We start from the raw sequence: 22415 nt of genomic DNA, 5'->3' as shown, positions 1-22415 counted from the left end.
GCAGCAGCAACGACGACACACGCGTTGCAAGCCGCAGTAGTCAAACCTCCACAATGACCAGATACTCGCAGGTAATTAGGCACAGGGGTTGTGGTACTCCTTTCCACCTGAACGAAGCGGGCGCCCGTGATCACGCCACGTTATGCGCTCATAAGGGAAGAGATGACAGACAGAACCTTGTCGTATGGTGATATTTCCTGGACGAGGACTTCATTCGGAACGAAGGACGGCAAGAAGAGGCAGGTCACATTGGTGACCTACAGACCGACAGGAGCGAGAGGACAATGCTCGTCATCAATGACAAGGCAGCCAGCATCGACGATTAGAGCCATGGAAGCCATGCTCTTGACTGAGACATGGATGTTGAGGCCTCCCATGTGCTGAACGCGGTAGACCTCAGAGAGGCCAACTATTGAGGCCGTCGCGTCGACGACGGTCTCGGGAGCATTCCCCGCAATGACAACAACGTTGAATACCTGAGCCTTCGAGGGAGTGCACGACACTGCTGGCACCGTGGCGTCGGAGCTGGACGTCCCTGACGTGAAACACTTAAGGACCGTCAGCAGAAAACTCCCTTACACTGTTGACGGCGCCGTTTTCAGATGGGAGGAGGACTTGGCACCCGGAGGTGCCGGTCCCCAGAGCTTTCATGCACTCATCAACCCAACATCATTCGGTACATTGACCCCGGCGCTCCCCCTCTACCCGGTTTGACAGGGCGGGGGCCTTTGGTTCGAGTCAAGGGTCCTTCCCGGACAAGGGGCTCCTGTGGTGCAGCAGAACTAAGTTACTGCACTCAACACACAAACAGCCATGTCGGTCTTACGGGACATGAGCCTGACTGACCCTCCGACTGCCTTGACACAAAAGAGGTTAGGGCATACAATGATGGAGACCACCAAAGGCATCCGCGGAGCAGCGCGACCACACGAGGGTGCGGCACGACCGTTTCCGGCTCTGCGTTCCACTGCCCCAAACAAAACTACGTGGATCGACTGGCACACACGGCCGAGTCGAGTGACCTTAGGGAGCATGTATCATAACTTAATCGAGAGCTTTCCACTTGACCAATAAAAAATCACGGCAGAACGAGCCCACAGTTTGGAGAAACTTCTTGTCGCCTAAGTGATGCCGCTCCCTGGTGAGGTGGAACCAGACCTCCTTCCGTGCTTTCGCAAGCACTTCGTGAAGGCCCGGCGCCCGTCCCCCGAAAACTGCCTGACAGCGTGCCAACTAAACTTTGTATAAGCATTCGACAAGAAGCGCTTACTGGTTGATCACCTGCTAGGCAAAGGGTGCAACAATCGACCGGTTTGATATAGAAGGCCTGGGAGCCTAAAAAGGCAAGCAATACTTCGGAGAAGAGCTGCAGGAAGCAAACACTGCGTAAAGATATGAACCGAATCCTCACGAACGCCACAGAAAGGGCACACTCCACGAGGTGGGATGGCTGAAGGGCCTGTAACTCAACGGCAGGCACCCTCGCGCCAGGCGTTACATGAACGTAGCTCGCCTAGCGTCGAGGAAACTGACCGTAATGAGCTTCCAGCTTGGCCTGTGGATGGACAGATCGTACCCTTGGCAATGCGGGGGGAGACCTGAGGTGAGAACATCGACTAGTTCTTGGATTGTAGTTGAAACTACATCAATGAGGGGGTGAACCTTGCGGAGGCATACCAGAGAATTGGCAGCCGCCACATAAACGGTGGACGGCGAACCTGAGCGAGGCACACAGTGGGAAAATGTGCTTGGCGAAAACAAGCGGAGTCGGGTGCTAAGAAAAATTGAAGTAAAGCTTCGAGTCAGGAGCATATCCGAGTTAAGAGCGACTTGGGTCCACCTGACATGTAGTGCAGCAGCCACGATTCCGAGGTTGGGAATTCCGAGTCCTCCCTTATCCTTGGAAAAGTTGAGCACCTGCCGAGATACACAACTAGTTGTCCCTTTCCAGAGGAAGCGAAAGAGGACCCTCTCCGAGATAAGCTTGGTTAGGTTTGGAACAGGAGACACACAGGCCACATACGTAAGGAAGGAAAACAGAAGTGAGCGAAGAATTGTCACTTGAGCCGTCAATGGGCATGACAACTCGCCGAATACCTGATTTCAAGCTTCTCCTTAGCTTGCTGCCATTTTTCAGGAGACAGACCGTCTGGTTTCAATTGGAAACCTAGAATGAGCAACCGCGTTTTCACGGGGACACCATGAACGGGCTGCGGACTGGACGGAGCGGAGTTCAAGTACATAGCTGCACTTCGCGACCTATTCAACCTTGCACCATTTTCCTCGCAGTAGCTGTCCATGACATCCAAGACTCTGCGCACTTAAAATAATTGAAGAGTATATTTGAGCGGAATCCAAATGCATTGCGATATCTGCTACCTCCTATCTCGTACGATTGTCGTAGTCACTCTGGCTGCTTCTATAATTCTTGGTCAAGTATTTGCAGTCATCAAGTATAAAAAAACAACAAACTAAAAAAATTTTAGGCACTTCAAGCGCAGCACGTGTCTCTTAACTCAATGTAATAAATATGTGGCAGAGGCACGCACAAAATTGGAAAAAGTGTGTGTGTATTGAAGTCGCAATCACTGTACAGGCGCTCTTTCAGCATTACAGTGGTTATCGTGCCGCTCACTGGCGTACCAGTGAGCAAGAGAAAGTAAGATTTCAATTGTGATCTAGAGGAACGAGAGGGCGCTTTCTGCGGCGCGCCGCACATTATGCCTCAACGAAAGCGAACGAATACGAAAACATTACCGCTTCTGCCCTGACACTGTGCGATCAGCTGTGGGAAATGCGACTGGGTGCTCGATAACGCACTGGGCTCCATTCGGGCTGCAAAATGTGGAACGGTAGAGGGAACGCGTGTGCAGTGGTTGGCTGCAAAAATAGTGAGCGTCATATTAAGAGAGAGAGAGAGAGCAAAAGAAAGGGGAAAGGCAGGGAGGTTAACCAGATGGGTAGATCCGGTTTGCTACCCTACGCTGGGGAGAGAAGGGAGGTATAGGTGTAGTGAAAGCAAAGTAGAGATACAGAACGAAAGGAGCATAGACGTACAATCACAGTGAAATACTGTCACCTTATACCGTCACCACACGGCACAGTAGCACTTGCAGCACCATAAACATCTGTTCAGGCTACAGCCGCTTGTCCAATTCTGTTAATGAATCTGTGTGACCAAAAGTCCACGGAACGATGCTACCTAAGGACTGCCAGTGTTGCCGGTTGCCCTTTGCAATACACGGCTTTCCTCGAGGATAAAAAGAAATAGCTCTTCCGCCGGCTTTGTAAATGACTTCAACCCAGGAACGTTGGCAAGACGGAGTGCACTCGCTCATTGCACACTGACAAAGGGAGTAGCACCGCTTCCGGGCAAATTAAGTTTCTCGCACTTGATCTGCACGTATCTCACTGCAACTCAAGCACAGACTCACGCCCGCTATATCGCCCACGTATCAAGAATATGTAAGTGGGCTCACTGTAAAATCAATGTGCCGAAGCATGGGTGACGGCGACTGCACCGACTATATAGGAAGGTTCGAAGCGGAACGTTTCGTGACATTCCACAGCGTAAGAGGATTGACTATCGATAATACGTCTTTGCTGCGAGCTATTACGTAACCGGCAAGCTGTCGGGTCGACACCGCGCATCGCGCGCTGTATTGCTTCAGAAAAAGAAGTTTGCTGCTTCAGGGACTAGTTGTTCGTTCTTCAGCTCTATCGAGTCAGCGAGGTGACCCTACTCAGGTACCACTCGAGATATCAGAATGCGCATGTTCTTTAAACGTGTCGCGTGTGTCACGTAGACCGTGGCACACTCGCGGCCGCAGTCACCAGGTCGTTTTGTCGAGTACTCCATGCTGACGGCACTTTCGGTCGAGTTATTTAACAGTTCTTCATATTGTAAAGCTTGATGTCCGGCGCCAGTTTAACAACGCTTAGAAAATCCAGCCGCGAAAATTTTAGGAGCACGAAAGCTAGCAAAACGTGTTTCCTCGGAGCTTCGCAGTTACCTGGATTGTGATGTATGTTGATGCGGCACACCGCATGGCACATGGAGACACCTCTGATGTTTGTCATCTGAGTGATGGCTTAATAGAGTTCAAGGCTAGACATACAATAATAACACGCCGCACGTATATCACGTATCGACAGCGTTCAAACTTGACTCGCCTCCTATTTTGATCGCCGGCAGAGCTGTGGCATCGCCACGTAGGCCCCGTCGCCGATCGATATTGCGGCTATATATCGAAGCTCAAAGCTTAGTAACGACTCGTTAAGAAGTTTTCCATTCGCAAAATCTTGTTGAGACCTTTCGAGAAAACACTTGAAGTTGCCACTCGCCGTCAACAGCACGTTTGCTGTGCACCCTCCGACGCCATACCACATATGACGCATGGCGCCGTATCCATAGACGGCGCTGTGATCGCAAAATGGCAAAATGACAGGAAAAAAGCAGGGAACAGATTGATCTGACCTGATCTCTTACACTCATAGCTAGCGGTACGAGGTAGATTTGGAAGGGGGAAAGATATTAAGGAGATGCATTCAAAAGTGCTAGATAAAAAAGCATGTATAATATGCTTGAATAAATCAAGTAGGTTAGGTGACTATTTGTAACCGCCCCGTTTCAAAGGGGGTGCCATTAAATCAAAAGCGTTAAGGAAATTGCGCAGGAAGCATCGCCGATGACTGTCAATGCAAGCTAATAGCCGAACGCTTCTAGTAAGTTATTCGCTCTATTAAAACAAGGACGCGCCTGAATGGGTACACTTGCTACAGTCAGGACATCTAGGTAGTGTTTGTTGTTTCGCCGCGTAGTTCCACAGAAGACAGAGTCGTTAACCAGTACATCCGAAGTGGTGGTATACGTGGCTATATATAGACAAGCCGATTCGTCATATGTGTGTTGTGTCCGCAGGCGCGTTAGCGCCGGAGAGGAAGGCGACTGCCATCCCCTGTCCCGCATCCGCCATAGCGGGAAAGGGCAGTGGATTAAGGGAAGTGTTTTCCCTCTCGAAAACTAAACCACTACAGCGTGTAAACCTTCTGACGACCCAAAACTCTCGCGCGACAGCGCGGGATATAGTATTTGACGTTCGGCGACGAACACGCACCGCAGCTGAAATTACTTGAGTGGATATGACGTCCCAAATGTGAAGCGGGACAACCGCCGTCTTACCACAGGCACGGAAACACGCTAGTGAATAGCGGAGAATGTAAGTGAAGTCCTTTCTTCAGACTAAGTTAAGGCTTAAGATGGTTAAATTTGCTGCACAGATGTTGTTCGACGTCTTTATTTCCGTCCCTGGTTTGGGAAGGAAGCCTCAAATATCTTGCGAAATTCTTCCGGCACACCGTGCAATCAGTAAGCGAAGACAATATCAGAGCCCCCCCCCCAAAAAAAAAGAAAGAAAAATAAACAAAAAAGACGCGAGCTTTTAGTTTCCAGTTGGTCTAGAATCTACAATAGCTGACTAAATGTAATTGAGTTGTGTGCAGACTTCAGCTGTCACGGCCTCCGAGAAGAATGGGCTGGGGTGCGTTTGGCAGGCATTCTGAGATCATGAACAGCAGGTTGCCATTATCCCTCAAGAGAAAAGTGTATAATAGCTGTGTCTAACCAGTACTCACCTACGGGGCAGAAACCTGGAGGCTTACGAAAAGATTTCTACTCAAATTGAGGACGACGCAACGAGCTATGGAAAGAAGAATGATAGGTGTAACGTTAAGGGATAAGAAAAGAGCAGATTGGGTGAGGGAACAAACGCGAGTTAATGACATCTTAGTTGAAATCAAGAAAAAGAAATGGGCATGGGCAGTACATGTAATGATTAGGGAAGATAACCGATGGTCATTAAGGGTTACGGACTGGATTCCAAGGGAAGGGAAGCGTAGCAGGGGCCGGCAGAAAGTTAGGTGGACGGATGAGGTTAAGAAGTTTGCAGGGACGACATGGCCACAATTAGTACATGACCGGAGTTGTTGAAGAAGTATGGGAGAGGCCTTTGCCGTGCAGTGGGCGTAACCAGGCTGATGATGATGATCATCATCATCTCGGAGGCCACACTTTCAAGTACGTGTATCCGCATCAGACGTGAACGAACTGAGTACGCGTGCGATTCGGATACCCGATGAAACCATGGAACCCGCAATAGCTTCAGCGCGCACGGCCTCGGCTTACGACAGTACATGGGCACATAGCCAGACGAGCCTCTGTACTGCTTCGTTAAAACGTACTTCTCTTTGAGGGCTCAAGGGCAGGCATTCCGCGGCGGAGTATTTTTTTTTCTTCTTGTCTGGCTCAGTTTGGATTGGCGCCAGCACACCTGATGCTGAGCTCCGGTGTACGTTGTGATACAACGCGACGTACACCTTGCATCATCGTTTTACGGGAGACCCATGAACGCGAGCGAGATGGATCAGAGAGATGGATCAGATCAGAGATGAGAAGCGGCGGCCACACGCAACATTCGTGTTGAACCTTTAGCGCGAAGAGAAGACGAGAATGGAAACCACAGCTAGCGACGAAAGCGCTGATGACTAAAAACTGGGCGTTTTTGTCTGAAGAATGAGTCGAAATAAAAAAGAAAATCAGTATGCGGATGGTGTTCGAATTGTGCAATTTCTTTATGTAATCGAATACTAACACTAAAAAAAAAATGAACTTCGAATCTACAATCGCATATCGAATATTTTCCCATTTCTCTAATATATGTGGAAAAATGTGGAACTCGTTTGGTAACTCGTTTGGTTGTGGGGCTTGTAAACTATAAATGACTGCTTTCATTTATCAGGTGCACTATGACCACAATAAAGACACATGAAAGCGTCACGTCACCAGGTAAACGTACAGTACTGTGTTTGTTAGAGACCCGCCGTGGTGGCTTAGAAGCGCTTCTGCCACACCTGCCATCTCTTGCTAAACTCATACTAGGCATCACATTTTGTACAAGTAGTGTTTCACCTCACACGTGGTGCGACATTGTCAGCTCCATTAAAGAACAGATGGAAGCAGTGACTGCGTCGCCACTACCACTGGCAGAAAGGGCTTACTTTATTAAAAACGTATTGTGCAGTAAACTGTGGTTTGCTGCAAGGGTAGCTCTCCCGCTGTCACCAACAGTACGTGTAGTAAACTCACTTATTTTCGCATGGTTCTGGCTAAACAAGTCGCAATGCGTAGCGCAGCATTTCTTGCGTCTGCCGAAATCCAACGGAGGCTGGAGCCTGCCGTGCATAGTTACATTTGGCAGGCTGTTGTGCATTAAAATTACTTGATGATCTACTTGATGATAATGAGTATCCAGGTAGGCCACTGCTCCTTTATTGGTTGGGCCATTACCGTCGAACGCTTATCCCGCAGAGTACGGCAACTTACTTCCGACAGCGCTAACGCCAGCACCGCAGTATGCGGCGGCTGCGCCCTTGCAGAGCCAGCTTGTACAACTAAGAATTACAAAATGGCGTGCGACACCAGTTTTCAGGCTTTGTGAAATGTTGTGTGAGACAGCTGTACCTCCACGGACAGCTACTACACAAACATGGACAGCCGTGCTTTCACCTGATTTGCCCTCTCAAGTGAAGGATTTTCATTGGCAATATCAGTGGGGCATTCTACCTACAAGAGACAGACTTGAACGCTGGCATATGGTAGCGAATGATAAATGTATGCATTGCGCACAGAGACCAACACGCACGTAGTAAAGGAGTGCGTTGTAGCACGCACCTTCTGGAAGCTAGTTGCAAGAATGTTTGGAATACCCTCGTGCGACCACTATGCCGCCGAGATCGCTTTGCGAGTCTCGTCTACTACGGCGCTAGCTACGTCTTGGGGTGCTTTCGCAACGTTGCAGAACGATCTCGGCAGTCAAATAGAGCAATATACCCCAGAATGCGGAAACTGCGGCTGATAGTATGGGGTCATGTTGAAGAACAGTTGTTCAAACTCGGTGAAGCTGAGTTTCTTCGCCACTGGTCTACGCGGTACATAACCGTCTCCCGAGGCAAAGTCATTCTACAGCCAGAATAATGCTCAATTCTGTTTGCCTGAGCTGAGTTTTTGTATTTGTATGTGTCCCGGGTGTCTTTCGTAAATTCGAGGCTGACAATAATGTCCTTGCGTGGACGCTGTAATGATGTTTTGTTGTTGTTGTGCGTGGCGAAGCCAGTGTTAAGCAGACACCATTTATTATTTCATTTGCTAATCTGTTTTGTTTACACCAAGTATGATGTATTATTACATTATATTCTACTTCACGTTCATACCACAGTTGTAAGCGTGCGTACGGGTGAATAAATTTCCTTGTCATCTTCACGGCCCAGCAGCGAACTTGTGTACGCAAAAGCATCCCAAAAGTGCGTCCACGCAGGTTTCGCGTTTTCTAGAGCTATGACGTAGTCACTTCGTGATCCCCAAATTGCATACAAACCTAGCAATAACAGAGTTTCAGCACTGCTTTCATTTTTGTCATCTTCCAGTGTCAGAAATTTTCCGTTTTACCAATTTGGGTATATCTGCACCTCAAATACAATTCGTATGTTGTGCCAAAAGTGTACTGCGTTTGTACAAAACAAAAATGCGTGCTGCAACGATTCTGCATAGGGGCAGAGCGGGCAGTCCGTTGACTACGGCACGAAAGAACCCTTGTTACGTAGCCATGTTTTTACAGGCAGAACTTCGACATGCAACCTAACAAAGAAATCCTTAATCGCTGTTTTTACCGAATATTTTGGTAGACGCTTGAAAACGTCAGACTCCAGCTGGCTTCCAGCTCGAGACCGATATAGTGGTGGTGGGAATAGCTTATATATATTGTTCCAGCACAGACTCTTCCTTTTTACATTTTTTAGGTACTCGCCTGCAGCAAAGACGAGTACTTATATAGTTGTGCGATTCTCTGTGTATGTGTGTGTGTGTGTGTTAGAAAAGCTGTAAAGGAAGAACGCTTCAGTGCATGGTACCTGCTATGTTTAAAAAAAGAAAGAAAAAGGAAGTCGCAGAAAAAAAAATGGCTGTGGCTTAGCTTAGGTTAAGCCCAGGATGCGAAGCATACCAGCCTTTATTTTAGTTGTTGAACCACTGTTTAGCCTGGTGAACTGCTGTTGCTTGGCTATATTTGGTTCGGCTAGACGAAGAAACAACTCATGCGTTACTCTGCTTCGCCTTCAAGAGTGGAACGCGACAGCGTTCCCGTCGACCCCAATGGGCTACGGCGCAGCGACTACGCGCCCCGCGTTGGACGCGGTGAGCGTCGAGCAACGCAGCGTTCGGCGCGGCAACGAAATGTGCGCCTGAGCAAGCGACGCACGCCTGAGCCTTAGAAACAGCTCGTTTCTAAGGCAACACCGCATTCACTAGAGGCGCTTTTGTACCGCTTTGAAGCATCGTACTCGTGGCTCAGTGGTAGCGTCTCCGTCTCACACTCCGGAGACCCTGGTTCGATTCCCACCCAGCCCATCTTGCAAGAGTTGAGCCAAAGCCACCCAGAAAATCAGTCTCTGTGGCACGCCGCAACCTTCGCTTCTCATTCCAACGAGCAGCTCTGTCTCCAGGAGGCATCTCACCTCGTGAGTGTCTAGAGGCAAGCGCAGCTGCTTATATACCGCCGCGACGCCGCGAGTTGGAGTCCCGTTTCTCCTCTGTCGTGACGTCACGGTGTCACGTGGTAATGAAGGCGACACCACCGCGCCAGAGGAGCTGGGTTGAGCTCTCGTAATATGCTTCGCATAAAAAAAGAAAATAACAAAAGACGTGGTGGCTTAGAAGCTATGATGTTGCGCTGCTAAGCACAACGTCGCGAGATCAAATCCCGGCCACGGCGGCCGCATTTCGATGGGGCCGAAATTCCGAGACGCCCGTGCATTTGTTGTACGTCGAAAAACCCGAGGTGATCAAAATTATACCGGAGTTTCCTCACTATAAGGCGTGCAACTCATAATCAGATCGTGGTTCTGGCTCGTAAAACCCCAGAATAATTTTTTTTTGCTCCTTAAAGCCAAAGAAATGGGATATCGCAGCACCGCCCGTTGTTTTAAATGGATGCAAACATGGTGAGATGAAGCTAGTTAAATAAGTTGCCTTCCTTAAATCGAGCGAACAAATTCGTGCATATAAGCTGCTTAAAATGAGACATTCGTAATGAACGACCGGAAATGACGGGAAGTGCGCGAGCGTCGGAAGCTTTCTATAACGTATCGAATTTCGTCCAACTCGATTCGGTTTTCGAATAGAAACGTCGCTCTTCGTAAATGCGAACACTTTTCTTAATAATTTTTTATATTTCAAACCGCCAGCCGTGCGTGACTATGCGAACAAACAGCTTATTTGTTCCTAATGCTCCATTAGTTCTTGTAATAAACAACGCTTCACAATGTGGCATTTAATGACACAAAATGTGCTGACGTTATTAGATGTACTAGGACGTCAGCATAGCTTCATTAATAGTAAAGATCGCTGTTCCTAATTCGAAAACTACTCGAAAAGTATTCGATATTCGATTCGATTGAATTCGCATCTGGCGCTATTCGATTCGTATTCGATTCGGACTTCAGAGTTACTATTTGCACGCGCTTACAATTTGCTCAGCAGAAGCTAACCTGCCCCATGCATTTAATTCTACGCGAACTCGTAGCTGGACAAATTGGCAATCTATCTTAGTAACAGCTGAAGAGCGCGAGAAGAAGCAGAGCTATATACACGTACATCAACACTATTAGGGCTTATTCTCGGGTGTTTGTGTACGTGTGAGTGTGCGCGTGTAGGGTTGGCGCGTTTTCTTGCGAGCCTAAAGTGCTACCAAGGTAGTGTTAATTCGTTGAGGAAGTTGTGCCCTTGCGCAGCAACAATGGTTCTGGGAGAGACACCGCCGTAATACAGGAAGAAACAGCAGCAGAATGCTTAAAGCTAAATTAAAAGCAAGCAGCATAAATGAAAAAAAAATAAGCGTAGAGAAGAAAATGGAGGGCTTAAAATGAACTACAAGGACCTCGTAGACGTCATGCGGCAGGAGATAGGACAAGCACGTCTAAAGATTGTTAAGTGTAAAAGAAAACCACGCAAGTAGTGGAACAAGTAAATAAAGCAAGGTATATAGAAGAGCGTAAAAAGTTGGGATTCCTGGAATAAGATGTGTTCTTTAGATGGAACAAGTGCTAAGAAAAGAAAAGGGCGGCGATTGAGCTCGTGCAACAACAACAATAGCAACATCAACAACAACGACAGAAACAGCAACAGCAACAACAACAAATGTACGTATGACCGAACGTTGAATGAATACCTGCAGAAGAGACAAAGTTGAACCCAACAGATTTTGGAACCATGCAAGAGCACTCGGAGCTCCAAGTGAAAATTCGCAAACGTCTACAGGGGATGAAGACGGTAACATTGTCGAAGGAGACGACGCACCGTACGTGGTACATCGAAGATGTTATTATACAAGCCTGTCACGAAAGAAAGGGTTGTGCAGCCTCAGACACATCCAGGAACAACCGAGAAGCCAGAGAGATCAACATTTCACGTAGAACTATATACTTTACAGGAAAAAAGCAGAAGAAAATGTCCCTAATAACACGGCCGCAGTACCCGCTGAAATCTCCATGCAGCTGTACAACAGCTCGGTCCAAGGAGCAAGGCACTGCTGAAAAATATCGTTGAGCAAGCGATTAAAATGAAGAAAATTCCGTTCGGATGGCGTGAAAGCATCATGAACAAGGGCAAAGGTGATAAGGGATAAGATGAGCTCGTACAGGCCAGTTACAGCAACGCCTGGGGCATGTCGAATGACAATGCAAGTCATAAAATTAGAGCTGTCGACGTGGCTGCAGGAAAATGATAACCTGGGGAACTACAGAATGGCTTGACACCAGGCAGACGCTTAGAGGATAATATTTTTCTGCAAACTCAGTGCATACAGATTTCAATAGCGCAGAATAGACTATAATGGATAGCATTTATAGGCATTCAAGGGGCCCCGAAACACTTTTCCAACTAATCATAGAACTCCTTTACTCTGGAAGGGCAACTCTGCCATTTTTTTTTTTACTCTGTTAAGATAACGTAGTTTTCAAATGGCATTGGCCGGTCACCACTATGCTGGTTCAATTCACTTAGAAATTCATGAATAAGTTCAAATAACCTATGAACTAGGTACCGAAACCGCTAGCTGCTTGGTGTGACATCACGATGAGTCGATGACGTCAGATCCTACACTATAATCTACACTTCAGCACGAAGCACGCGTGCTGAAGACGCGGTACACGTGGTGCTAACGCCAAAAAAAGAAAAGCGAAGCTGATGCTGTCTGCTGACGACATGGGGAATTTCTTCAGCTCTTTCGTGCCAGACAGCGGCGATTTGAGCGACAGCAGGAACGCTCAAGGATCGCCGTTTGCTTTTGGCCCGCTGCCTACACCGCGCGAGGCAGCTGACGATCCCCAAGCTCAACGCGTTGTTCTGCGGCAAGGGGAAGAGAAGCGCCGGTCATCACGCCTGTCAAAGCGATGGTTGTCGGCCGCAGTCTCCAAAGAAAAGGAACCAGCTTCGTCGTTTGGGGATGAAGTGGCAGCGTAGTTGCGTAGTCTCTCACACTGCGGACACAGGGTGGCCAGTAAAAAAGTCACACATTCGCTGGCACGAGTCTCGGGAAAGCGCAACCAGTCTTTAAAATTAATTTTCACGAAAACTAAATAACTTGCAGCCTTGTGGTTTGGCATAGATAACTATAGTGCGAAAGATAACGTATATTCAGGAGAGAGAGAGAGAAAGGGATGCACAGAAAGGCAGGGAGGTTAACCAGAGGCAGTTCCGGTTGGCTACCCTGCACGGGTGGAAGGGTGTAGTGGGATAAAAGGAGAAAGAGAGTGGAATATTTTCTATTAAGGTCAGCGGACATCGAAGAAAAAAATCGCCGGAGTTGCCCTTTCGTCCCACGAATGTCATACATCCCACAATATTTTATTTGAATCTTGCAGGTGTAAGGGCAGTTATCGCACCGATACCCGGATATCTCCCTCTCTCTCTCCCTCTCTCTCTCTTCGTCTCCGCTATTGCGCGCTGTAAGCCGCACGGCGTAGAAGCCCAGAGGGAGCACCGGCCAAACGTTGAGTGTCGCGGCAGCGAAAGGCCTCGCCGCTGCACCCGGTGTCGGCCGCGGCAGACGACGCTAAGCGGGACGCCGCTGGCATTTCGGAGGCCAGGCGCGCAGCGGACGCGGCTACGCGCAGTACAGAGGTGAAACGATCTTTTTTTTTTTGTCTTCATGAGATCGCAGACACGTGTTTTTCATTCATTTAATTCGAAATAACCAATTACGTATAACCGGAAAATGTTCTCGCGATCATGAAATCGGGCAGTATCATTGGTCCGCCAACTGCTTTTGGTGACGTCATGTTGGATGCGATAGCAAGTGGATGTTCGCGGCATTTGACACGAGACGAAATTCCCTGCTGCATTCAGTGCAGTAATATTTGGTTCACGTGTTCACAGGAGCCTCGTTAACACATCGCCAATGCTTTTTTTTGCTATATTTAATCAGTGTTTCAGGGCCCTTTTAATGGAGTTTACGACTACGTAGGGAGGAAATTGTTATAAAATATTCTCAAGCACGAAAGCATATAGATGACGATTTCGTGGAGAGAGACGAGTCCGAATTGTATGAGAATGCCGGAAATGTAATGAGGTGGTGAGATTTCACCGAGGACTGAAGCAAGGATTCGCGCCGACTTCATTATTGTTCGCGCTTTATGTTAAGGGCATAGCAAGACGTCTAGAAAACGGTGAATTAGGGTTTGGTTTATTCATATATCCTTAGTCAGATATAGCAGCATGTAGGGTATGTATATTCTTTTATGGAGTCTGTACATATGCAAGCGTTGTTTTAGAGTGGCGACAACTCTACTTTCTTGGGAACGTCCGGCTTGCTGCAGAAGCGCTGGTGTTCCAAGCTTGATAGGAGCGTTAACTGGTCAGCGGTTGAGCTACGCAAGAGTCTCGGTGAACACTGGTGGAAAAAGAAATAAAGCAAGGAAGAGATGTAACCTGGGTCAAAGGAGGCATGTGTAACTTTACAACATAGAGATCATAGTCTTAATCGTCAATAAATTAAGGATGCCAATGATAAAGTGTACGCCGTTTCACATCTAGTAGGCAAAGCTAAAAAGCCAGCGAGGCTTCTCTCACTGGTGGCTTCCGCTACCAGAAAATAGTGCGTCGCATAGTAAAGAACGATATAGGTATGCATCGATGTAATTTGACGTGACGTTAAGAGTGATACTTACACGTCGCAAAATGTGACGTATTCCTCACCTGGAAGACGTCGCCGATCAGGACCCATTTACCACCAAACTCGCGGAGTGGCACGGTTCTGCGAGTAGGGTCCAGAACGCGTGCGCTGGCGACCAAAGCTTAGTGCTTCGAACACGGTGAGTGCAAAGCCACACGAACAACACGCGATGCGCTGTAACTTCCCATTCACGAGTTCTGGTTGTGATATACGAAGTACTTATTCCGCTGGAAGCGTCGAAGATGGAGAAAGCAACCGCACTGCTACATGCGCGGAGCGATACATCCATGACCGCACTACTTGCGCAGCCTCCACAGCGTTGCCACAGCCAATCGATCAGTTTTATTTGCGTGTCCAGGAACAACCTGGGGTCTTAGTACTGGCGCGCGGGAGAAATGGTATAACGTACACACACAGAGATAAATATAGATAAACAAATAGGAACAAAAAGCGCGTATACCATACAAAGGCAGTTTAGCAATATATAGCATACATAACACAGCACAACACGAGATAGCACAACACAGAATAACACAACACATAACACAACAGAATATCAAGCACACCAAGAACACCAAGCACACGCTACCCTTCACATGGAGCAAGGCGGACACATGCAAACAAACAAACAAACAAACAAGCAAGCAAGCAAACAAGCAAGCAAACAAACAGAAACAGACAGGCACGAACACAAACAGACAAGCACAAACACAAACAGACAAACAAACAAGCAAACAGACAAACAAACAAGCAAACAAACAGACATACAAACAGACATACAAACAAGCAAACAAACAAGCACAAACACAAACAGACAAGCAAGCAAACAAGCAAGCAAACAAACACAAGCACAAACACAAACAGACAAGCAAGCAAACAAGCACAAGCACAAACACAAACAGACAAGCAAGCAAACAAGCACAAACACAAACAGACGAGCAAGCAAACAAGCACAAGCACAAACAGACAAGCAAGCAAACAAGCACAAACAGAAGCACAAACACAAACAGACAAGCAAGCAAACAAGCACAAACACAAACAGACAAGCAAGCAAACAAGCACAAACACAAACAGACAAGCAATCAAACAAGCACAAACACAAACAGACAAGCAAGCAAACAAGCACAAACACAAGCACAAACACAAACAGACAAGCAAGCAAACAAACACAAGCACAAACACAAACAGACAAGCAAGCAAACAAGCACAAACACAAACAGACAAGCAACTACCACTACCACTACTACCACCACTACTACAACTATAACTGTCGTCGTCATTTAGTCTAGGGAGAGTGTCCAGTAGAGGGACTTCTCAGAATACGGCGATTAAACTATCGTTTTGTAAACGGTAGTTTAGTGGAAGCGACTTTCCGAACATAAGCGATTCTTAAGAGACGTCGCTACAAAGACGATTGCAACGAGAAATACCGACCATTATTCGCTCGGCGTTATCGAAACGGCGGTCGGTGCGGAAACACTTGTGCACAGGTGGAGCGCGACTTTGGAAGAAACCGTGGAGAGGCTGTTGTCGATTGTCGGGAACAGGAATTCGGTGACCCCAATGAATGGCGTCAAGTCGTTCACCCCTGTAGGTCACAGGCAAGCGCGCCTGACGTAACCACTCGGCACCTGGGCCGCACTGAGGAGATAAGGCTATTTTTCGAGTGGTGCGACGCCTTCTTGACTGCGCGGTACGACAAGTGCGGTATATGTTTCTTATCGGCTCCCGCACGCGACCTGGCGAACTGTGTCCGGAAGTCCGCGACCGCATACACCGATAAAACACCCAGTTGTCAGGTGTATGCCGGTGTGGGTAGGGGGGTCACTCTGCGATACTTATCCCGCCTTCGCGAAGTCCATCGCCCCCTGTGCGAATTCTCGCAATATAAGCAAAGCTGACCGGCACTACAAGGGCTATGTCAGTGATTGGAAACAATACCAGCTTGGAACGCTATTTATTTGCTTTTTTTTCACAGCGATAGCCTTACTGGTTCGCTCCCCTCGTTGTTTTGATGTCCGTTGGTATCCGTCGCGTTAATGCCAGAGTGATTTGCTAGATATCGACAAATTGCGGCACAGAAAGCGCAGACGGACCGAAGAAACGAAACTACAAACAAGCTCGTTTGATGTCTCGTTCTTTCTGTCTCTTTTTGTCTACGCTATAATTTACCGATATGTTGAACCAACAAAGCTCAAATATCCGCAATGCTTTTCGAGAATTTCATAAAGAAAAAGGAGTTTAAGTGCCCCGGGAGGATTAGAACTCCAGACCTGGATTGCAACTCGAAGGTTCTACTTCTCAGCTACTCCTCCGGTGCTTCAGCTGGAGAGAATACTGTTCCCGGAGATTACTGTGCCTGGAACTCTCGAGGGCTCGTCAAATAATTGGATCGGCATCTTATTTACAAACGAGCACCGAGGCTAAATGACACGAGAGAAACCAGTGGAGAGATGCGAAAGATAAGGGGGGGGGGGCGGAAATATAGCGATGCCTTCTACTCGATCATATCAGGCGTTCAGGGCTTACTAATCCCACTGACAACGCCTGTGGAGCGTCGCTCGCCCCACTGACGAAGTGCGTCTATAAGCGCAAAAGGAATATCATCTAAAGAAGGCATCACTACGAAATCGCGGCCTAGGATATGAGGGAAGAAGCAAGGGTCGTGCATCTTTCCTTATAAAAAACCATGCGCGACATTCGATTGAATTTCAAAAGCATCTCAATTGAACATAACAAGAACTCAACAGAAACTCAGCATAACATTTATAGTGCCTTATGTATGGGTCCACTTCCCCACCACCGGGATGCGCCACCTACACAAAGGAAGGGGACTCGAATTATAGGGATCACTTACTAAAGCTTTCTTCTTCTTGATAGGAGATAGTTCGCGCGCCCCTGCTAATCTTTGCTCCACAGTGGAGGACTTACGGCTCATAGCATTGGACATGTTACCGCATTAGTGCGCCATGCTATGGGCAACACTGACCATTTCTTTTAGCTTTGCATTATGCTGACCCCCTCCCACTACTTTCCCCCCCGCCTCGCTTAAGGGCGCATGCAAGAGAAGACACAAAAGAAAAGCGAAATGTCTGGTAGTCACGGAATAAACACTTGGGTAATCATAAATGAGCCCAATTAACAAATGGGAAAACATTGTAAGCGTATGCTACTTAATCAAAACAGTATTCAAGTCGCAAATAAAACTCAAGTATCGAGCATACAGTTTAAGTTAGCGCTCTCGTTGACACAGTTTAGCAGTTACGAATTTTTACACCTCATACAAACACTCAATGGTCACGTAATTATTAGGGTTACCTGTCTTAACGCGCCCCTAGTTTTTCCACCATACACTATTTAGTGGGTTATTAAAGGACTCGGTACTGCTAGCACTATAACCACGCTCTCTGGTAGTCTATTAAAAATATAAATGTCACGTGCACTGGAAGTTAATTTACTTCCTTAAAGGTGCATGAGGGTGCAGGTCAGTCTATAACTAACACCCTTATGGCGTGAGGGCGTGAGTTAGAGTAATTTACACACTTCTGCACCCTACAGAGGGCAATTCATTTCACAGCGTGGAAGCAGAGAAATCGGCGTACCAACAGCCCAAGGCCGCAAGTAGACGTAGCGGTCTGCGCATGCGCAGTAGCGTCGCCCCTAGTTCTTGGGTACGCAAGCCACTTGTGTCCCCTAAACTAAAGCTCTCTAATGTGCTTTTCAAGCACGGATCAATTGCCATCTGCAGACATTCCTTTTTGCGTCTGCAACGGTTGTGATAAAATTGCAATCATCTGATATCTCTTAAAGGTTATCTTATGTACGGTTTCAAGAGAGACCGGAAAGAGGAAGGTAGGTTCTTTGGATTCCAGCATTACCCTTACTTCAGGCAACAGAGTCGTTCGATTCCCGGAATCGAACGACTCCGGCAGGAATCCGGGAGGAATCCCGGAAATCCGGGAGGAATCCATTCCCGGAATTCCCGTATAACCTGTCTTTTTTATCACCTTCTATTTGGCTGCCATTTTATGTATTCTTGTTCCGCTCACCTGAGCTGTCAATCAAAGCCCCGTCGAGGAAAGCAAAACGGAGGTTCGGGATTGACAAAGGCGACGGAAAGAAAATGGCGGCCGATACGTTGTGATTCATTAGGAAAAATCGCTGCACGCACGCACGCACGCACGCACGCACGCACGCACGCACGCACGCACGGACGGACGGACGGACGGACGGACAGTTCTCCCATTTCTCCTTGTGCTCGTAACAAAGCGCACGCAAAACTCGCTTAAGCACTGAATGCCACCTCTCTAGATTGTTTCACTGAGGGTGATAGACGGAACTGTGTGTCAACTTTACCCCGCACTTTTGCAAGAATGTGGAAGTCAGTGCGCTGGTGAGTACTGACCCTTGATCCGCCTGAATTTCGGCTGGAAACCCAACTCATGCAAATACTGTCAAAAGCGTCTCTTCCACTTCGGTGCAGCTGAGCTCTTTCAGAGGGATTGCTTCTGGAAACATTGTAACCAGACACAGCATGGTGAACAAGTACCTGTAACCCGATCTTGTTTTCGGTAGAGGCCCTACCGCGTCTATCACAAGTCGTCTGAAAGGTTTTGTTATTAAGGGCACTATCTTTAGTGGAGCTTTCCATGTCTCTCCTGGTTTACCCGAGCGCTGGCAGGCGTCGCATGATCATACAAAGTTTTCTACGTCTTTGAAACAGCCAGACAAGCAGTATTCCATAAGCAATCTTTCCTTTGATTTGTTTACGCCTAGGTGGCCGGACCACCCATTTCCATGATAGAGACTCAAAAGGTCCTCCCTGTACTTAGTAGGTACGACTAACTGATCTAGAATCCTACCCTTTCGATCTCTGTAGTGCCGATACAACAATCCTCCTCTCTCTTGTATCGTCACGTTGCGCCTAGCAAGGCCTTCTTTAGCTGTGTGGTGTATAATTTAGCTAAGCTGTCATCATTCTTTTGCTCCGCTGCCAGTGACTCTCTGTCCACACGTAAGAGCTGATCAAAGTTCTTTGAGGCCGGTGATAGTAATGACCCTGTCTCGCTTGCGAGTGCATCAGCGGGCTCTTCCTGCAGGGGTGAACTTTGACACCCTAGCGATACGCTCTCATTGAGCTGGTCAGCTGGCGGGCTTTCCTCGACCGTTTTTTCATCCCTCGAGCCTAGCTCGGATTCAGTTATTGAAGTTATCTCTTTTGCTGCTTCCGCTGGAGCAGCTTGTGCATTTTCAGCCGAAAGCGACGCGATTTTACGAGCTTGTTCTCGGGTCAATGCCTGTACTAAGCCCTCTCCCAATTTAAGCCTTTTGTCACGCAGTAACCGATTCGAACGATTCGAAAAAATGTAAGGGTACTGCACTGACAAAAATATGGAAACTGCAGCCTCGGTCACTAGCTCCCCGAATGGTCCACTGATTTTGACTTTGGCCATGGGCAGACACACGCTGTGTTCTTCTACAACCTGTTTGATGAATGCTACTTCTCTAGTGAAGTCATCTACCGTCACGTAGGACGGATGGACAATGTCCATCGTGGCGGCACTGTCTCTTAGCACCCGGCATGGTTTGCCATTAACTTGCAGGTCGTGAAGATATGGGCTTAAAAGTTCCATATTCTCGTCTTTTTCATCTACGTAGGTAAAACTACGCTAGGCTTTCCGCAGTTCACAGCTATATGACCAGTTTGTGGCACTTATAGCAGTGGATTGGTTTAAAACATTCGAATTTTCTTTTCTGCTCTTTTTGTACCGTTTCCCCGTTAGGTTTCTCCTCCACGTCTACAGGCTCCGGTCATCTAGTCTGCGAACCCCTTTTGAACGGAAATGGTGTCCGCGGTCAATTTCGACCGTCCCAATTACCGTCCTCGGCGTTCAGCTTTCTACACGTTGCGTACTCTTCGGCTAATTCCGCTGCCCCTTCCACAGTGTTTACATTTTCTCTGTCTTGCACCCACAGCTTCACAGATGGTGGGATGCTTTTGTAAAACTGCTCTAGACAGATGCATTCAATGATCCTGTCTCTGCTCTCGTACGCTTCCGCGCTTTTCAGCTATATGCAAACTCCGGATACCCGTCGCTATCTTTCTTGCCTGTGCTCCTAAACCTTTGCCGAAAAGCTTCGGCTGAAAGGCGGTATTTCTTCAGGAGACTAGCCTTAACTTTCGCATAATCATATGCATCCTGTGCACTGAGTCCGGCGATTACTTCCGCCGACTCAGACGGCAACATAGACAGCAACCGCTGTGGCCATGTACTCGGACCGAAGTTCATCTTCTCGCAAGTCCTTTCAAAATTGCTTAGGAACAAGCCTATGTCGGTCCCGACCTGAAATGGCTTTAATAGCCTGTCCATGCAGTATGATTCTGCCTCACTTGATCGTCCCAGAGCTCCTTCACTTCCTTGAGACAACTCCAAACGTTTGCTTTCAAGTTCAAGTTGCATTTTTCTTAACTCGCGTTCCCCTCGCTCTCTGTCTCGTACTTCTCTGTCCCGTTCTCTTTTTTTCAGAAGTTCCAACCCCATTTCAATTTCTTCCTCACTGGCCTGTTCGGGAATTAGCTGCAATAATTCCGATTTTAGCATTTCCTTGCCTACACCTAGGCCCAGTTCCTCACCAACAATCAACAATTCGTCTCTCAGCAGTGTCCTTCACTCCATGATTGTTGCTTTACTGCCTTGGTCCTGCTCGCTAAATCTACCTAGGAGAACACAACCTAGCTAACAGTCAACAATTTAGCTTCCCTACTGTTCTAAACAGAACAACCACAAAATGAAGCCTAGAGAGTCAAAGCAAGAACCAAGCCCTCACCGCAGACACAGCACCACGTCGCAAAGTCCGTCTCACCGCTGTCAGCCAGTTGTCGGGATTGCGAAATCAATCCCACCGCTCGTAACTAGTTGTCAAGATTGGAGTCGGGCATGAATTAGATGGTAGCTGGCCCATGCCGTCGTCCAACTTACGAAGGGAAGGGAAGGACTGCTTCTCATGGAGAACGAGCAATATGGGTTTATTTACAGTATCTACATAAGGACGTTGCAGTTCATCAGTCTAGCGTGACTGCGAGAGAAAGTACCCTGAGCAGCCGCACAACAGCGGTTTATAAACACCCAGTCCTCCCTCGATCCCTAGGTGAGGGAAAGGTTCGACCAGTCATCGTAGAGGAGCCGCCTTTTAGCGGGATAGCTTAACACATACACTTCCGCACCGGTTTCACGGACCCTACCGAAGTCAGATGGTCTTGGCAGAACTCGGGGCTTACGTCAGGAACGGTGCGTGGGACGGGGCCTCGAAATACGTTTCCTCGGGAACTCCCTTACTCATGGCAGACCGGGTCAGCGGTGGCGTGTTCAGTCACAAAGCCTGGTTCGTCGAACTCATCTCGGCAATCCCGCGACGAAGAGTCGAGGACGCGGCGTATTTTATTCCGCACACAGTAGACTCAGTGACGCCGTTTGGCTAGAGGATGGCGGTTGTTTTTCCAGGAAAAGTCGACGCCGCTCTCGCACCTGGCTGGCAAAACTTGCACCTCAGCAGGCCGCTCTTAACAAGACTCAAAGTCTCAAATCTAGACTGCTCTCGTGCAGGAATTTGCATGCCTGAAATTCTGTTGTAAATGAGGGGAAATGTCTTGGCAGAATCTCTCGCCAAGCATTTACCCCTCAAAATGACGGCAGACCGTCATTATGTATGGCGTACGCTACGACGTACTGCCCACGGCAGACAATCGAATCGCATCGTAAGCAACCTTTTTCTTCTTTTTTTACGTGGTATTCGTGACTCTCTCCTTGCCTCCTTCTTCACGGCGATAGATGCGTCTTTTCGGAAGGACGTGCCCGATGTGGGACCGACCCCCTGGCTACGTCACTGTTACGTATAGAATGATTTTTCAGAGTTGTGCATTTTAGAGCTGTGTAGGAGCATATGTGTAAAACACTGCACGAGAGAGTCAGCAACCAGACCCGCGTTCTTGCGCTAACATCTCCTGCCTGAATGATCACTAAAAATAGGTAGGCGAGAGCAATAACCCTTGTTCAGTGTGGCAGTTCTTTTCGGGGGAACACTCGTTGTCAACCACGGGGTTGTCATAGTACCGTGCTGTTTTAACACGACAGG

At 47.9% G+C, this 22415-nt stretch overlaps 1 protein-coding gene across 2 annotated transcripts in view; it reads left to right on the top strand.

Moving 5' to 3' along the window:
• Positions 1-22415, top strand: part of LOC126546325 (dicarboxylate carrier UCP2-like) — a 168020-nt gene that overhangs the window by 70766 nt on the left and 74839 nt on the right. The window lies entirely within an intron of this gene.

Source organism: Dermacentor andersoni, chromosome 10, assembly GCF_023375885.2.
Source record: "Dermacentor andersoni chromosome 10, qqDerAnde1_hic_scaffold, whole genome shotgun sequence".
In the NCBI taxonomy this organism is placed as follows: Eukaryota; Metazoa; Arthropoda; class Arachnida; order Ixodida; family Ixodidae; genus Dermacentor; species Dermacentor andersoni.
Note: the sequence above shows the minus strand (reverse complement) of the source record. Positions and strands in the feature narration are given on the sequence as shown.